Source organism: Mustela nivalis (assembly GCF_964662115.1).
Source record: "Mustela nivalis genome assembly, chromosome: 19".
NCBI classification, from domain to species: Eukaryota; Metazoa; Chordata; class Mammalia; order Carnivora; family Mustelidae; genus Mustela; species Mustela nivalis.
In genome coordinates, this window is record NC_139038.1 from 32,730,593 (window position 1) to 32,746,892 (window position 16,300).

Here is a 16,300-nt window from a genome sequence, read left to right on the forward strand (position 1 = left end):
AAGGATGACTTGCTTTAACTAACTTAGCAGACTCCCGACCCGAAATGGAGGCAAACGTTCTCGTTTGCTTTGGATCTGGTATTTTCTCCCTGTTTCAGCCTCTTTGAAGGATCCTGCTGCCTTCTCTGCTCTCCTCCTCGGCTGCCGGCACGGCTTTGCCCCATCCTGCCTTTCTTCTGGTCCTCTCTCTCCTTCTTGAATGGAAATGTCTCCAGTCTTCCTCCTCTTGTGCCTGCGTAGGTGCAGAGGAATGTGGTGGCTCCTTTACTCTTCCTGACAGGGTGAGGCTCTACTTTATCCCAACACCTAGATGCCCCACAACGGGCAGGGAGGCTGCTGCCTGCTTTCTGCACAAGGAAGACAGTAGGAGTGAGGATCTAGAAATGCAAGGTCTGGCTGCCATTTAAAAAATTTTTTTTTTAACTCTCAGGTGACCTAAACTGAAATCTATTACTAGGCCCATTTTAACAGCCACCCCTGATTCTCATCTGGGGAGAGGTCAGCTCGTCCTGTGAACGTGCTTTTGATAACATGCGACACTCGCTCTGTCCAAATACAGGGTCCTGACGGCACTCCATGCTCAGAGGTTGGGTCTCGGGTGTCTTAGCATTTAGGGAAAGAGGATGTGGGAGACATAACAGTGGGGGCAATTATGTTGCCAGAGGCTTTTCCTTGAAGGAGAAAACTAGAAATCCTTTCTGCAAGTTTTTGGTCAAGCAATTGGCTTCATACACAGCAGTTTTCCACTGGCTCGCTTAGATAACTTGAATTGGAAATCAGGCCGTGGGCTTCCGGCGTTCGGTCGGAACTGCAGACGCTGTATGGGGGCCCATATACATCCCAAACAGCCCATACACAGCCCATAATGTAAAGAATGGGAAACTCCCCCCTCTCAGCTGAACGGACAGCCAGGTATAGTGTCTGGGAAACCCATCTCATGAACTAGGGCTTTGTGCTTTCAATAGACATCTTAGGCTCTTTCCCCACTACGGGTCACCTGTCTTTTTGAAGATTCTACCTTGTCTTTGGAGATTCACCCATTTGGCCAGGGAGCAGTGAAGATGAGGGCAGGCTTGACTATGAGAAGCTCTTCTCAGACCTTTGAAATGTCTCCCCTCTCATCTCAGGGGCCCAACCCTCAACAGCCAAGACTCCCCCCTCTCCTCAACACCTGCAGAATTAAACCAGGGGAAGGGGTGTGCGCTGCCCTGTGCACCCTTTCAAAAGCCGCTGTTTCTCACCTGCTTCCACGCCCCTAGCAGAATTCAGGAATCATTAGTGTTGGGTGATCTTGTGTTTCAAGACTTCAATCTCTTGTACTTTGAAATTGAAATTCCTGAGCCTGCAAGGGACCTAACGCTGACAGCTGACTTATTGAACTCTCCCCGGCTTCAACAGCTTAGGAAGTCAATCTACCCACCCGACGCCTTGCAGCGCGCGATCCATCAGGAAGCTCAAGACCAAGGCTGCATTTCTGAACACGAGAGCCGCGTCCATCCCCGCCCCAGCCCCCCCGACATCAAGAGAGAAGATGGCATTCACTTGCACGCCCATTAGCAAATATCAGGATGGTGAAATCCCTCACAAGACTCCACATGCCTGACTCCGCTTCTGAGGGTGGCATCAAGGGTGCCGTTGTCCTTCCTAAAGTCCGTTTCCAAATCCCTGTTCCCCAGAATAACTTCATTCAGGAATTTCCCTGCTTCCCTTCCCCCATATAGAGTATGTATCTGTTGCCTCTGCATTCCGTTTTCTCCATCCGTAAAGTGGCCGTAAGTGCTCGAGTATGAAGGTAACGTGCGTGCTCAGCACAGTCCCTGACGTAGGGCAAGACTGGGATAAACGTTAGCAGTTACCGTTAGAAAATGTGGAAAACCAAGATCCTTCTCTATCAACCTAGGGTTTGGTTACCGTCTCTTGTCTCCCCGCTCTCACGTTCTCTGAGCACGTGGAGGTAAATGCGTACTTCCATCTGCTGAAAACACCATTCCATCTCCTCCCATCTGGCCAATTTTTCCTTTTCCCATGAGGCTCCTTCCAGGAAAAGATTTGGGTTGTCCAGGGAGAATGGATGGCCTCGTTCTGGACAACAATTCAATATGCTGCTGCTTCTGTACTTGTCTCATATTTCTGTTGGTGGGTCTGCCCCTTCCTCCCACCCACCCCCTGCCCCCTGCAAGCTCTGTATGGACTGGGAATGCTCGTGTTGTTGGGGATAACTGTCGCCCTCAGCCCATCCATTCATGCCTGCTGTCACTCACAGCAGGACAGCTAGAGTCGCCCTCGTGTGAAGCTGCCCCATCATAAATCAGTCCCCCTAGTTGAGGGCATTCTTCCTGGCACGTTTGACTGGGGACACTTATTTTAAGCCCAAGTTTGTTTTCTCTGCCTTGGTCTTCTGGGTGTATCTCTCTTGATTGACAGCCACACACAGCTCTCCTGGTACATCAGCTTCATCTCATGCCTGTTCCTTGACCTTCAAAGTAACATTTGTGTTGACCAACAACTTGTATTTTTAGTCAGTGTCTTTATTTATTTACTTTTTGGTTTAATTTTTAAAATTTTTATTTTTTAAATTATTAAATTGAATTAATTAATATGTAGGGTCTTAGTAGTTTCAGAGGTAGAGTTCAGTGATTCATCGGTTGCAAATAACACCCAGGGCTCATCATATCACGTGCCCTCCTTCATGTAATGTCTTTAAAGTTTGGTGGAAATCCATTCAGAAGTTTTCATTCAACAACAAGTGAATAATAATAATATAGAGAAAAATTCCATAATGGCATAATTACATAATATTTTACATTATTTAATAATATAATAATGTAAGTGCAGTGATGAATGTAATTCCTGATACATGCTTTCAACCACCATGTCAACTATAAGCAATTCTATCAAATGCTCAAACACACACACACAAATCATCAACACCTTTCTCCTTCCTTTTGGTGTCTAGGTCTGGGGCACAGCTCTCACCATCTGTCTTGTTTACTAGGTTCCACGTATTTCTTTTCCTTGACCTAATGTTTCATTTTATTAAATCTCACCTGAATCAGGGTACATGAATAGGTTTTTTTTTTTTTTCTTCATGTTTGCATGTCTGAAAAATGTTATTCTACCTTTCCACTTGATTGATAGTTTGGCTAGGTATAGAAAGCTAAGTTAAAATCATTTTTATTCAAAATTCTTATGATTGGATTCATAGTCTTCTAGCATTTGATGTGTCTGTTGAGATGTTCAATGTTGTTTTGTTCCTTATTCCTCTGCCTATGATGCTCTGTTCCTGTTCCCACTTCTTTTTTTTTTTTTCCTGTTCCCACTTCTATCCCTTCTCTAAAATCTTTCAGTGACCATCCTGTGTCTCAGATGTTCTGAAACTCTACAAGGATGCATCTTGGTGTGGAATTCTTCCTCTCTTTCTCCTTCCCTCCCTCTCTCCTTTTCTTCCTTTCTTCTCAGCTTAAGAAGGACACACTCAATAAGAAATCATATATCCCTCAGTTCTAGAAAGTGTCTTTATTACTATTTTTGACAGTTCTCTCCTGTTTTTATTTTCTGTTCTTTATTTCTGGAACATGTATTATGTGGATGTTAAACTTCCACATGATTTTTTTAAAAAATATATATGCTCACCTCAAATTGTCTTTTTGTTTTTTAAGTCTAGAGATTAATTGTACTTCATTCTCTAAAAACTTGATTTTTAAAGAAATTTGATGTAACATTTATAATATTTTCATTGTTTTCAGCTTATTTTTTCAGTAATTTGACTCCCTGTGCCTCCTTTTTTCTTACTTTACAAATGCAGTGGCTTCTGAGGTTTGTTTTTTTTTATTTTATTTATTTATTTTTTGAGATGCTATATTTTAAGCTTTCTTATAATTGTCTTCTTTTCCCTGGATGATTTTATTCTTCTTTTATTTCTGCATCTCATTTATTCTGAAGGCCTCCCTCTAATGTCTCGTGGTCCTTGATGGGCAGTTCATATATTTAGGAACATGCTAAAAATTTCTATGTGCACAGTGTGTAGAGAGTGGCAGTTATCTGGTATGTTTCACTTGAAAATAATCATCTAAAGTTGCATCCTTTTCATCAAAGGACCCACAGTGTTAGTAACAGAGATCTGAAATCTACTTCCCTGCCGTTCTCCAGGAATAAAGCTTCCATTCTTCCTCCTGGAAAAGGAAGTGCCTGGCTGCTGGTATTCTGGGAACAGAGAACCTTAGCAGAGAACCTGGTCTGAGTTTAGGCTCGCTGTTAAAATTTCTTCAGAACATAAACCTTCAAGTTCTTATAGAGGACATGAGGGTCTAAGGTGGAAAACAGAGGGCCTAACTATACTCTGTAAAATTAATTTCTTTATGCCTTGAGTAGCTGGCTGGTTTTTCCTGGTGGGAGCTCTCGGGGCTTCTGGAGGAGGAACTAGCTGCTCGCATGTCATCCTTCCCCCTCTCCAAACACTTCCCTCGTAACTTCCTCCAGTTTTTTATTTCCCATCTCCTATTGTCTTCTACCCCAGATGCTCTGTCCTTTTGGCTAATACCGTGTCATATTTTACTGTCATTTGGTCATGTGTTTTGAGTGGAAAGAACAGGTGTGTACACTCTGTTGGCTACTTCCCCACAAACAACTTTTAAGTGTCTATCTTTCATCTTGAGAGAACTCCCTTTGATGTCCCCATGTGAACATGAATCACTGTTACCAATGCCAGACTTGGGTCAGTGTGAGGTTTTCTCTGGGTATTGGGTCATTTTTATAATGATGCAAACTCTCCTTCCACAAAGTCCTTTCTTCCCAAAAAGGGACGTGGTCCCAGAAGACCAAGTGTAGGATAGGACAGGAGCCTTAATGAGACTGACTTTATTCATCTTTGCTCTTTGTTCTTGACTAGCATGCGGAATGTTTGTTGGGTGGGCGAGTGAAGCATTGAATAAAGCTCTTGCCTGTTTGAAATGGTAGATGAAGCACATAAAGAAATCAGAACCTTGCTTGGTAAAACTGATAGCAAGAGCTGGCCTGTAAAAAATAGTGGGACTGATGTTTTCTCAATTCAGTAACAGTGGACACTATTGTCCTATATTAAGGACTCTACTAAGTCCTAGAACTTGGTAGGTACCCTAGTCACCAATGAATAAGATAAACAAGCTGATAATTTGAACACGGTTTGGTGTGTAATGTATCAGTATATATAGGCAGATATTTTCCTTTTGTATATATTCATAAAAAAAGGCTTATATAATTAATTACATCAACACATACATGTATAATTATAAAGTTAAAAACAAAAATCCATAACCCCCCTCTTAAGGTACAAGACCATTATTTTTATTATTTTTTAATTTTTAAAAAAGATTTTATTTGATAGAGATCACAGGCAGGCTGAGAGAGAGGGGGGGAAGCAGGCTCCCTTCTGAGCAGAGAGTTCGATGCGGGACTCAATCCCAGGACTCTGAGATCATGACCTGAGCTGAAGGCAGAGGCTTTAACCCACTGAGCCACGCAGGCACCCAAGACTGTTATTTTTAAATAAAAGAAATGAACTTGGAAGATTTAGAATGGAAAGTACAGGATCCCTTCAACCCCTTCCCATAGTCCTTTTCAGTAATTACTGTCAACAGGTGTGTGTGTGTGTGTGTATCTTCTTATATAAAAATAGAAACATCCTACAGTGTTTTGAATCTCTTTTCTATTTAAGAAATCTTAGAGGTCTCATTCTTCTGTAATGACTTTATACTATCTCACTCTTTATAGGTGGCATATTTTAATTCATCTGCTTTTCTCCTTCCAAATTTTTACTACGACCAAGTCACGTACTAGGTGTCCTTGTATTTAAGCTTTGCATCAGGTAGAAACCCCAGAGGGGTCAGTGGCTTCTCCGTTGTGGTTGGGGGGTTTGTCACACAGGCAGTGTTGTTCCTTCCGTCTTGGTCCTGCCTGGCAACTAAGCATAGGCGTGACTGAAAAGGTTGACAAGAGCCTCGCTCTCGGAGAACTCTGACTGCCCAGGATGGACATCCATTTACTTCCAAGGAGAATGTCCAACCCCATCTCCCAAATTCTCTTCCAGTTAGGAGATAACAGAATCGCTTTTTAATTAAGAAGATGTGTCATGATGACCATCTCCTTTCTGGCTCTGGGGAATGGGTCTGTTCAGGTCTCTCACCGTCTTCTTGTTGAGCAGGGACGATGGCTTTCTCTGCATCCAGGTAGAGAAGAATGAGCCAACTCCTCTTTGGTACTTGCACAGCGTTTATTCCTGCTTGTTTGAGAGGCCGGCAGTATCTAGCACTTTCTCCACCCATCGTAGAGGGAGTTGGGAGTAGGCTGGTGGAACATCCTTCTGTAGGATCGTGACAGGGCAGCAGGTCCATCTTCGTGAATGAGAGGGAGACGGTAGGGCAGAACTGTCCAAACTGTCATGAAGGGGACAGCCCACGGTCAGAGCCATGGGACCAGCCATGGGGGTGAGACAGAGCTGCAGAGAGGACAGTGATAAATGGAAAGGGCAGCTGAGTGGTTTGGGGAGTTTGCGGGGGAAGCCAAGCGCCAACCAGTTGCTCTTTTCGGAAAGCCAGGGTGTCTTATTGGTGTGAAGAGGCTGGGTAAGTTCAGCTCATTCCTTCTCACATGTCCCGATAGCCATACGTCAGCATGTGTGTGTGAGTCTTACGACTCGTCTGTGAGGTCCGCGAGGTTGAAGTCCTTCTCAGCACTCAGCAGAAGGGTCTGGCACATGGCAGGTGCTCGAGCTGCAGGTGTCCAGCGAAAGCAGTGGTCTCGGACCCGACTCAGCAGGAGAATCGTCCACGTAAAACCAAACCCCGCATCCCTGGGCTGGATTCCAGGCCCCAGTCAGAGTCTCCAGGGGACAAGTCCCGAGACTCAGCTCTTTGGAGATCCTTGGCTGGTTCTGGAGCCTCCAGCCCTCTGTTCACCACTCTGTGGCCTGGGGTGTGGTAGCCCACGTCACCTGACCTCTGCTGTTGTTGTGGAAAATAATCAGAGTGGCAAGAAACCAAGTGACGCCTGGAGGAGCAGGAGAACTCGGGTTTATTTTATGCCGGTGGACCCAGACGAGATCGCACTTGAAATTCTGGGCCCTGGATAGTGGGGTTACAGGGTATTTATAGGGCAGTGCATGGGCTCATCTTCCAAGGGTCATGTTGACAGATGGTTGGTGGGTTTAAACTGGGGGGAGCAGTGGGAACAGTGGTTAGGGCACTGTCGGGGGGCTTGCGGCAAGAAGCCTATTTACAGAAGCAGCAGAAGAAGAAAGGGCTGGTTAACTCTTGCTCCCAGGGTGGGGGGGCTTCTAGTTATCTCTTGCTCTTTCTAGCAACTTTCCATCTACTGGGGCCTGCTGGTCTGGGCCTGCTCTGGGTAATTTTCCTCTTCATTCCCCCCCTCGATACCTTTTCTAACTTAGAACGGGCATCGACTGTCACCATTGGGTTTTTCTCAGTCTAGGGGTCTATACTGAATTAGCAGTGGTTGCAGTTTAATTGATTTTGTCTGAGAGATGATGCAACGGGTGATAAGACTAATCCTACGTGGACCAAACAGGAGGGTAGCAGAACCACGTGGAGTGCACCAGGTAAGGGAAGGAGCCACGCAGCTCAGCCCCAGACATTACGCCCATTACTGCACCAGTTTGCTGATTCTTGTCTCCCGCGTGCAACCCGATCCTGGAGTTGTTGGATCGTGTCTCTGACTAACCCTGACTGGTTCATGCAGAAATAACAGTCCTCACTTAGGAAGAGGCAGAGTGCCCCCTTTACAGCAGTGATGCGGTCTGAGCCCCTCTGGTTCTGTAGTACCCCTGCTGCGAGGTGGTCTCTCTGGACATTACAGAATTAGCTGCCCGCTCCGTATCTTCTGCAAGATTTTCTGACGGCTGCTTGTAGTAATAGGATGAGGCCCTTCCTCCTGTCCCTATGCCTGGGGGTGCTGTTACGCCCAGTCCAACCAACAGTGGGAGAACTTGGATGGCCCTCTCAGACTGCATGTCTGCCAATGAGGGGATAGGAAGTGATGGGTTACTGGGGACTGTATCTACCTGGGAAGGAAGAGACCCCCATGAACAGGTCCCTGTCCAGTTAGCTGGCAAACATCGATAGAGATCTGCCACACATGAAAAGGGTGCCAGGTTCTGGGGTGCACCATGGTGTGGCAGACATGCACCCATCAAGTGAAGGGCACTTGTGGGTTCAGAGATGGAGACATTGGGTGGTGGGTAGACTTCCTGCTGACCGTGTTCCCCCAGGATTATGGACACAGCCGGGGGCCTGGTAAGACAACAATACATTGGCTGATTTGGGTTCTATCTCTGCAGGCTTGGGAGGGTCGGCTGGGGGCCTGATCCAGTTAAGGAAGCGCAGGGGGCTCGCTGCATGCTGAAAGGGCCCGGTCTGCAAGCAGAGCCGGCAATCTGCGGCCAGTGAGGGTTGGTTGTGTTGAGTGAGTGGTGGACCCCTTCTATAACATCACTTGCTTGAGGGTCTCAGGTGAGAGGCCCCTGATAGGGAGATGGGGCTGGTAAGGGACAGGTTCCCAGCAGGTTGGACCGTTTACCTCGGGACACCTTGGATCCCTATGGCCCCCATATAGCCCAGGCTTAATACTTCCAGTCATGAGTTCTGTTCCTTTAGTCTGACAAATAGTGACCTCCCTCGGTCGTAACACTGTGTCGGCATGCTGGGGTCTGCCGAGGTGCAGGAACAGGGAGACTGTGGGGCTGGTGTTGCCTGTCCTGGGCTGGGGATGGCTGTAGCTCGAGTGAGGGTGGGAGTTCAGGCAGGGGTCTTCTGGGCAGGAATGGGGAGAGGTCGTGGAGGAAGCAGGAGGATCCCCAGGGGTAGGGCTGCCTAACAGTCGGGGCATCCCTCTGTTGGGCAGCTAGACACGTACAATAGACCTTTATGTTGACAGAGGGTCAGGTGAGCTCCAGTACACGTATCAAGGACATCTGACCAAGAGGGATGGGGGTAATGCTGGCAGGTACATGGGGGGTGGTTGTGCCCCCAGCACCAAGCCTGCAGCTGGTGGCAGTGACTGTCCTCAGTCATGTCGTCATCTAGGGAGCCCAAGCTTAGCCCCATCATCGGCAGCCAGAGCGCCAGCATCAGGGGTTCATTTTAAGCGGGGGAGGTAGTTACAAGAAACCGTAGATTCCACCGAACAGACTCCCTACACCTATATAGACTATGGCTACACTGGTTTCATGTGTCCAGTTCTAGTCGCCTGGGGCTGACTCAGCTAGACCCACAGAGAACCCCAGGGCCACAAGAACCACGGTTATTACTGGCACTGGGTAGCACCGAGACTTTAGGGTGCAAATGTTCCCTGTTGAGTTCCTCAAGCTCCCACCGTGTGTTGACCAGTCAGCCTCCAGGTATGCGGCCGGAGCAAGGTCATGGTCTCCTCCAGTGGGGCATCTGCGGATTTCTGTAGGATTTCTGTAGGGCACCAAGTCAGGCCGTTGGTCCTCCTGGCAGCTGTGGGGCTGCTGGGTCGTCTTTTGGATCTCTAACTTGAGGGGATCCATCGGGCCCCAGGCTGTCTGCCAAAGGTCTGTGGGGCCACTGCTGTCTTTACTCGGGGATGATGGGTCCAGGGAGTGAGACCTGCAACCTTAACAGCAGTGGGAGTCGCCAGTGTCACTGGATGAGGACCCGTCCGACTGGGTGGGAGCCGCTGCTTCTTCCAATTTTTTACCCATATCATGTCCCCCAGTTGGTGGAGTTGGGCTCAGTTACCCACGGGGACAGGGGTCCTTTCTAAAACTCCTCGGGAGAGGCGGTATAGAGTTTTTCCCAGGGCTCAGAGTTGTCAGGACATTTCTACATCTCCAATCTCTTTGAGGTCTCCTCCAAACCTGCTTACTACAAGGAGGTGGCCTGTCCTAGAGAATCTCAAGAGGTGAGTAACCCAAGGGCCTTGGGGTATAGCGTGCCCTGAGCACGGCCAGCAGTACAGGGGGACCGAGTTCCCTGGCAGAGTTCGGCTAAAGTTGTTTTCAGGGTCCGGTTCATACACTCGACTTTCCCTGAGCTCTGGGGTCTGCAGGCTGAGTGGGGCTTCCATTCTATTTTTTAGGTTTTGGGTAGGCCTTGAACTATTTCTGCTATGAAACTCGGTCTGTTGTCTGAGTGGATGGAAAGGGGAAAGTCCATACCTGGCGATTACCTACCTCTAGAGGGCTTTTATGACTTCTCATGCCTTCTCTGTGCAAATGGTTAAGGTCAGCCTCAGCCCACCCTAAGTATGTGTGAAGGAGGCACCAGAGGTATCGGTGTCCTTGGCACGGCTGGACCTCTGTGAAGTCGATCCCCGGGTCTTTGAAAGGCAGGGTGCCCATTGTTTGGATCCTGGGGCTTGGTCTAGGTCCTGGTTCTGCCTCATTTCATGCTCTCATACTGCCCCTCCCACTTGTTTGGGCTCACAGGGTGGGGAGTTCAAGGATGAAACAGTATCTGCCTGGCAGCTTCTCCAGGGCTGTTTTCCCCAAGTCAGTGAGTTTGTGATGCTGCCATACTACGGGGGTTGCTACAGCACTGGGTATGGGAAGTCCCTGGTCGGGCACTTTCTACCAGCTCCCTTCTCCCTTTTCTCTCCCCTCGTTTTTTTGCCCATAATTTTCCTTCCTTGGTGTAATTTTGCATGGGAGGCGATTCCAGAGGTAACTAGAGTTTAGCGGCCTGGCCCGTCCTAGCTCCCTGGGACAGTTCCCAGACTGCTTCCAGCAGCTGGAGGATTTCTTCCTTGTTCTTTATATCCTGTTCCTCTGCCCCCGCCCTGTTGTAGGTAGTCCTCTCTCTTGTAAATGGCCCCGTGGACCTGGAGGGTCCCAAATATGCCTCTGAATCGGTGTAGATGTTTAATCGTTCTCCTTTTGCGTGTCATAGCGCCTGGATTAATGCCCAGAGTTTGGTCGCTGTGGGGACCATCCTCGGGGTACGTCTCCGGCCTGGATGATGTCATCGACAGCAGTTACCCTGTGAATCTGGCTCTCCATTGTCCTTCTCTAATGGAGCTGCTTCTGTCCATGAATAGCTCAAGTTCAGTATCTTGAGAGGGGGACATCTGTCAAGTCGGGTCTGCTGGAGTTAACTTTGTTACGTCTTCACGGCTGTAACCTGGAGGCCCTTCCTCTGCCGGCAGGAAGGGGGTGGGGCTGAGAGTCTGCAAGGTCTTGAGCCTGACTCCAGGGGGGGGGGGGGGTTCTCACGGAGCTGTCCTTGGTGCTGGGCCATTCTGGAGCTGGGCAGCCATCTGTGCCCCTGTCCATTCGTTAGGGCCGTAACTGCATAGGGAACTGGGATATGAATACCCTGTCCTAAGGTGAGTTTATCAGCCTCCTGCATCAGGGCCATTGTGGCAGCTAGAGCCTGGAGACATGGTGGCCACCCTGATGTCACTGGGTCCAGGTATTTTGATAGGCCACAGGCCACTGCCACAGACCCACTGTCTGGGTGAGGACTCCCAGGGCCGTGCGGTTCCTTTCATGAACAAACAGGCTGAATCGCCCCTTACATCTGGTACCAATGCAGGGGCGCTGGCTAGCTGTTTCCTGACCTCCTGGAAGGTCTTTCCTTGGTCCTGCCCCCAGTTTAGAGAGTCCTTGCCCGATCCTGCCTCTTGCAGTGGCTTTGCCTGAGCTAAGAATCCAGGTATCCAGATGTGGCAGGACCCTGCTCCTCCCCGGAATTCGCGGACTTCCTTTTTGGTCTCTGGTTGTGGGCTAGAACAAACAGTCTGCTTTCTCTCTGGGCTGAGGGCATGTCGCCCCTTGGAGATGACAAACCTGAGGTATGGGACTTGCCGGCAGACTTGAGCTTTCTTCCAGGACACTCTGTAGCTGGTCTCAGAGTCAGGTCAGTCATGCCCCTGACCCTTCCCAGCATTTCTCTCGGCTGGAGCCTGCCAGGGGTAGGTCCTCCACATCAAGGAGCAGGGCGCAGTGCAGATTTTCTGTCGGGGAGGTGGATAGGTCTGCCACCAGGCCTTCTGCAAATATTGTGGGTGAGTTTTTGAGCCCCTGTGACAGTCTGGTCCAAGTCCTCTGTGTCTCTCTCACAGTCTGGGTGGGCCCAGGGAGCGCCCTGGCTTGAGACCCACCACTATAGACATGTGCTTAAGAGCCATGCCGGGACGCCTGTTTGAGCCCAGATGTCAGAGAACTCGTCCAACAGACTGGTTCGCTTCTTGGTGTCTCCTTTTTCCGGACAGAAAAATCGCCATTCATTTTCTGTAGGAGTTACTGCTATAATGAGGGAACTTGGCCTTCCCAAGGTGAGGCTTGAAGGTCCCCCTTGGGTGAAGGTAATCTGGGCTCCAAGCTTGGGTCAGTAAGTCTCTACCTATGAGGGGATCAGGGCACTCTGGTCGGTATAAGAACTCATGAGTCACTGTGCCCCCCCAGTTTGCATGTTTGGGGTCCACAAAGTTGGTGGACAGTTTGGGAACCAGTCATCCCAACAGTTGTGGCCTTACGTCCCAAGAGTAGGGCCACAGGTGTCATAACACTGAATTCTCAATGCCTGTGTCCACCATGAAAGTCAGCAGTTGGCCCCCCACTTTCATGTTGACCATAGGCTCTAGGGACCTAACAAAAGGGAGTCTGGTCTTCCCTAGTCTGACTCAGTACCAACCAGACTGGTGAGGTCTTGGCTTTGAGGCTCTGGCTGCCATTTTGTTTTCCTTTTTTACTGAAGTAATTTGGTCAGGCCCTTGTGTTGACTCCTTATAATGGGGACATTCATTTTCCCAGGGGCAAGTCTCCTTACAATAGGCACATTGATCTTATCGGAGTGTGGCTCACCTGTTGGGTACCCCCTTCCGCGGTGGGGCTGACCATCCGGTTGGGTCCAGTTTTCCCAAGGCGGCGGCTGGCAACGATACCTTTGTCTTCATTCTTTTGTCTGCTTCTCATTTGGCCTCATGGTCTCAACATGCAAAGACCTTATTTACCACTCCTGCCAGCGGGGTAGCATTCATGCCAGCGAAGCCTTCAAGTTTCTGCAGTTTCTGGTGAACATCGGCATATGACTGAGTCATGAACGTTGAGTTGACCATTCGTTGGTTTTCTGGGGCCTCTGGATCAAATGGGGTGTACACTAGGAAGGCCTTGCATAGCCTCTTGTAGAAATCAGTTGGTGATGCTTCTGATTTATGGATAACTGCTGCACTTCTGGACATGCTGGCTGGCTCTTCGCCCCTGCTCTGAGTCCATGTAGAAGAGCTGTTCCGTATGGACTCAGGGCGGCAAGTCCCTCAGCCGTATGGGACTCCCAGCCAGGCCAAGTGTTGGGTGCTGCCTCTAGCACCCAGGACTCCGCACTTTGGGTTCCAGATGGGAGCTGGCCTTGGAACCAGTGACATGCCTCGGTGAGGATTTGTGGCATTCCTCCATGCTGAAGGACGTCAGGAGAACCTGGTGGCAGTTGTCCCAAGTGAGCTGGTGGGTCTAGAACAGGGAGTCCAGGTCAGTCATGGCCTGAGGCTCTTCTGCATACAGCGGCGTGTGGCTTTTCCGATTTAGAAGGTCAGGGTGCTCAAGGGCTGATAGCTGCGAGCTGAGTGTCCAGGCTGGATGGTGTCCTGAGCGTTGATCTGTCGTGGCCCTTGCATCTCACGGAGCGGCATCTGGAGACTCGCGGCTGGGGGAACTGGAGCCTGAGACGAGCGTAGACCTCAGCTCCTGGGCTGGGCGCTGGGGCTCCAGGACCGGGGGTAGGCTCGGAATTCCCTCTGGGCTTGTGGTTGTAGAGGTGGCTGCGGTGGGCTCACTGAAGGCGGTGGGCTATCCAGAAGGTGTGGCATCAGCTGTCCCAGTGGTGGTGCTCTCGGGGCATATGGTGGGGGCACAAACAGACTGTCCTCAGTCTCTGGGTCTCCCTGATAAACAGGCTTTGCTTTCTCACAGCCCTTGGCCTCTTTTACTTGGGTTACAAATATCTAACTCTGGCCCTTCCTAATAGTGCAGAATCGGATCCGAGGGGGCAGAGTGTGGGCTACCTGAAGCCAAGAATCACCCTATGGGAATTGGTCAGGGTGTCTGGGAGTTGCCGCCACAACTCTGTAAATGGCCTGGACAGTGAGTAGGTCTAGGGTCGCCCTCGGAGGGCTAGCCGACACCAAACGTGGGCCGTTCCAGCTCATATAATGTGTATATTTTCCAGAAGACATTTTGATCCCATAGTTTCCTGAGAATCCCTTCTTAAAATATTTGAGCATATAGTCTAGGACCATAGGCTTTGAAGAGCTTCAGCCCGTGATGAACAGAGGCTCTCTTGTCCACCTTTTCCCCTCCCGGGGTCGGTGTCCCAAAGACAAACCAGGTGGGTGCCCCTCCAAAGAACAGACCAATCAGAAGCCCACCTGTCCGCCCTCCCGGAGGATGCGTGCGAGCTGTAGCGAATCGGTATAAGCCCCGGACTGGTGCCCCTTTGGGGTGACACCGTGAGGTCACCACGGAAACAGGTTAAGGCCCACTCAGACTGCATAGTCTCGAGATGTTGGAGCCACAGACTCAAACAGGCCATTCATTCACTCACGCAGCCACACACAAGTTATGACCGGTCCCTTCCTCCTCTGGGAGGTCCGGGGCCTATGGAATTCCTTCTGGAAATTCCTGGGATTCCTGGGATCAAGCTCCCCTTCTGCTCAGTGGAGCGGGACCTGACAACGGCTTGTCTTCCCGTCTTCCCAGGAGGCTTCCCGAGTCCGGACGAGCTACCGGGCATGTTGGTCCCCTTCTCCTTGGAGTCCAGGCGGGTCAAGACTGCTGGGAGGGTGGCAGCTCCGGGGGAAGGAGGGCCAGGAGTACGGCTGTGGGGACGCGCCGCCTCATTCAGTTCCATGTCTCTTCCTGCTCTGGGGCAGCCCGGCCACCGACCTGTGGCTCAAGGGGCCAGAACCGTTGGAATTTTGCTCGGGCCTCCAGAAATGTTGCAGAAAATAATCTGACCAACGAGAAACCAAGCAACACTTGGAGAAGCAGGGGAACTCGGGTTCTTCTTGTGCCTGCAGATACAGACGAGCTCGCACTTGAAATTCTGGGCCCCAGGCAGGTAGTAGGGTTGCGGGGTTTTTACAGGGCAGTGCAGAGGCTCGGGTTCAAGGGCAGTGCAGAGGCTCGCGTTCCAAGGGCTATGCTGACTGCTGGTCGGGGGGTTTAAACTGGGGGAGCGGAGGGTTTTTAGGCAGGAACAGTGGTTAGGGCAGTGTGTGGGGGGGTGTGTGATGGGAAGCCTGTTTACAGAAGCAGGAAGGGCTGGTTCGCTGTTGCTCGCAGGGGCATTTCTACTTATCTCTTGTTCTCCCTAGCAACTTTTCATCTACTGGGGCCCGCCGGCCTGGGCCTGCTCTGGGTAATTTCCCTCTTCATGATGGTTCTCATCCCAGCAGTGTCCCGTGAGTGGCAAACGGGACAGACTCCTTAATGCAAGGACCCTCGCTTCTGACTGTCCCAGCCAGGTCCCCTTCGTCAAGGATGGCAGGAGGAGTCTGTTACCCATTGCTATGGGAAACCGGAAGCGAGAATCTTTTTCTCTTTCCCAGGGATCCAGGCTATGCACTGGCTGTAGGCAGCCTGGGTATGCTTGCGTTTTCCTTCCAGAAAAAGTCACATTCCTTCCAAGATATTTACAATGGCAGAGATAATGGGTTATTGATGAACCAATCAGCTGGGATGGCCCCTGGTGAATTAGCTGTTGGCCACTGGCCGCCTCGGGATAAGGGACAGCACCGGGCTCTGCAGCAGCTGGGGAAAGGTCTAAATCACACCCATCACCTCCAGCGACACCAGTAATCTCCGCTGAAGGTCCTACCGCAGCCAATTCCTCATACAGGGGAAGCAACTTATTTAATTTATAGTTAAGTGAAGGACGGGGAGCTTCGGAATCAGCCAGATGAGATGTGCAACCCCTCCCTTCTCCTCCCCTTCCCAGCTGTGGGACAGATGCATGGGGTTCAGCATTTCGGGGCGGGGGGGCAGCTTCCTTACCTCTGAAATGAGAGTCCTGTCTCCGACTTCCTGGCATTGCTGCGAACAGGGCAGGAAGGGACGCCCGTGGACCACTTCCCGCCTTACAGATCACTTTCATGTTCATCACCCCAATTCGTTCCCCCGACATTCCGAGGAGGTGTGTAGCGCGAGTTCATTTTCATACAAAAATACACAGGGTTCAGAAGGTTTGAGTATCTTCCTCAAGAAGCAGCCTTTCCCTTGTGCCCACAACAGATGGGTTTGATAGACGGGGAAACAAATATTCAAGAGGGCCCAAGGTCACGTGAGCAATAA

General features: G+C 50.1%; 1 long non-coding RNA gene across 1 annotated transcript in view; it reads right to left on the reverse strand.

The window, feature by feature from the left end:
- Positions 1 to 5,403: 5,403 nt before the first annotated feature.
- LOC309854718 overlaps positions 5,404 to 16,300 on the reverse strand; it is a 285,553-nt gene continuing 274,656 nt past the window's right edge. Inside the window, exon 7 of the long non-coding RNA XR_014306379.1 lies at positions 5,404 to 9,627. This is a non-coding gene — a long non-coding RNA (uncharacterized lncRNA). The remainder of the gene's footprint in view (positions 9,628 to 16,300) is intronic.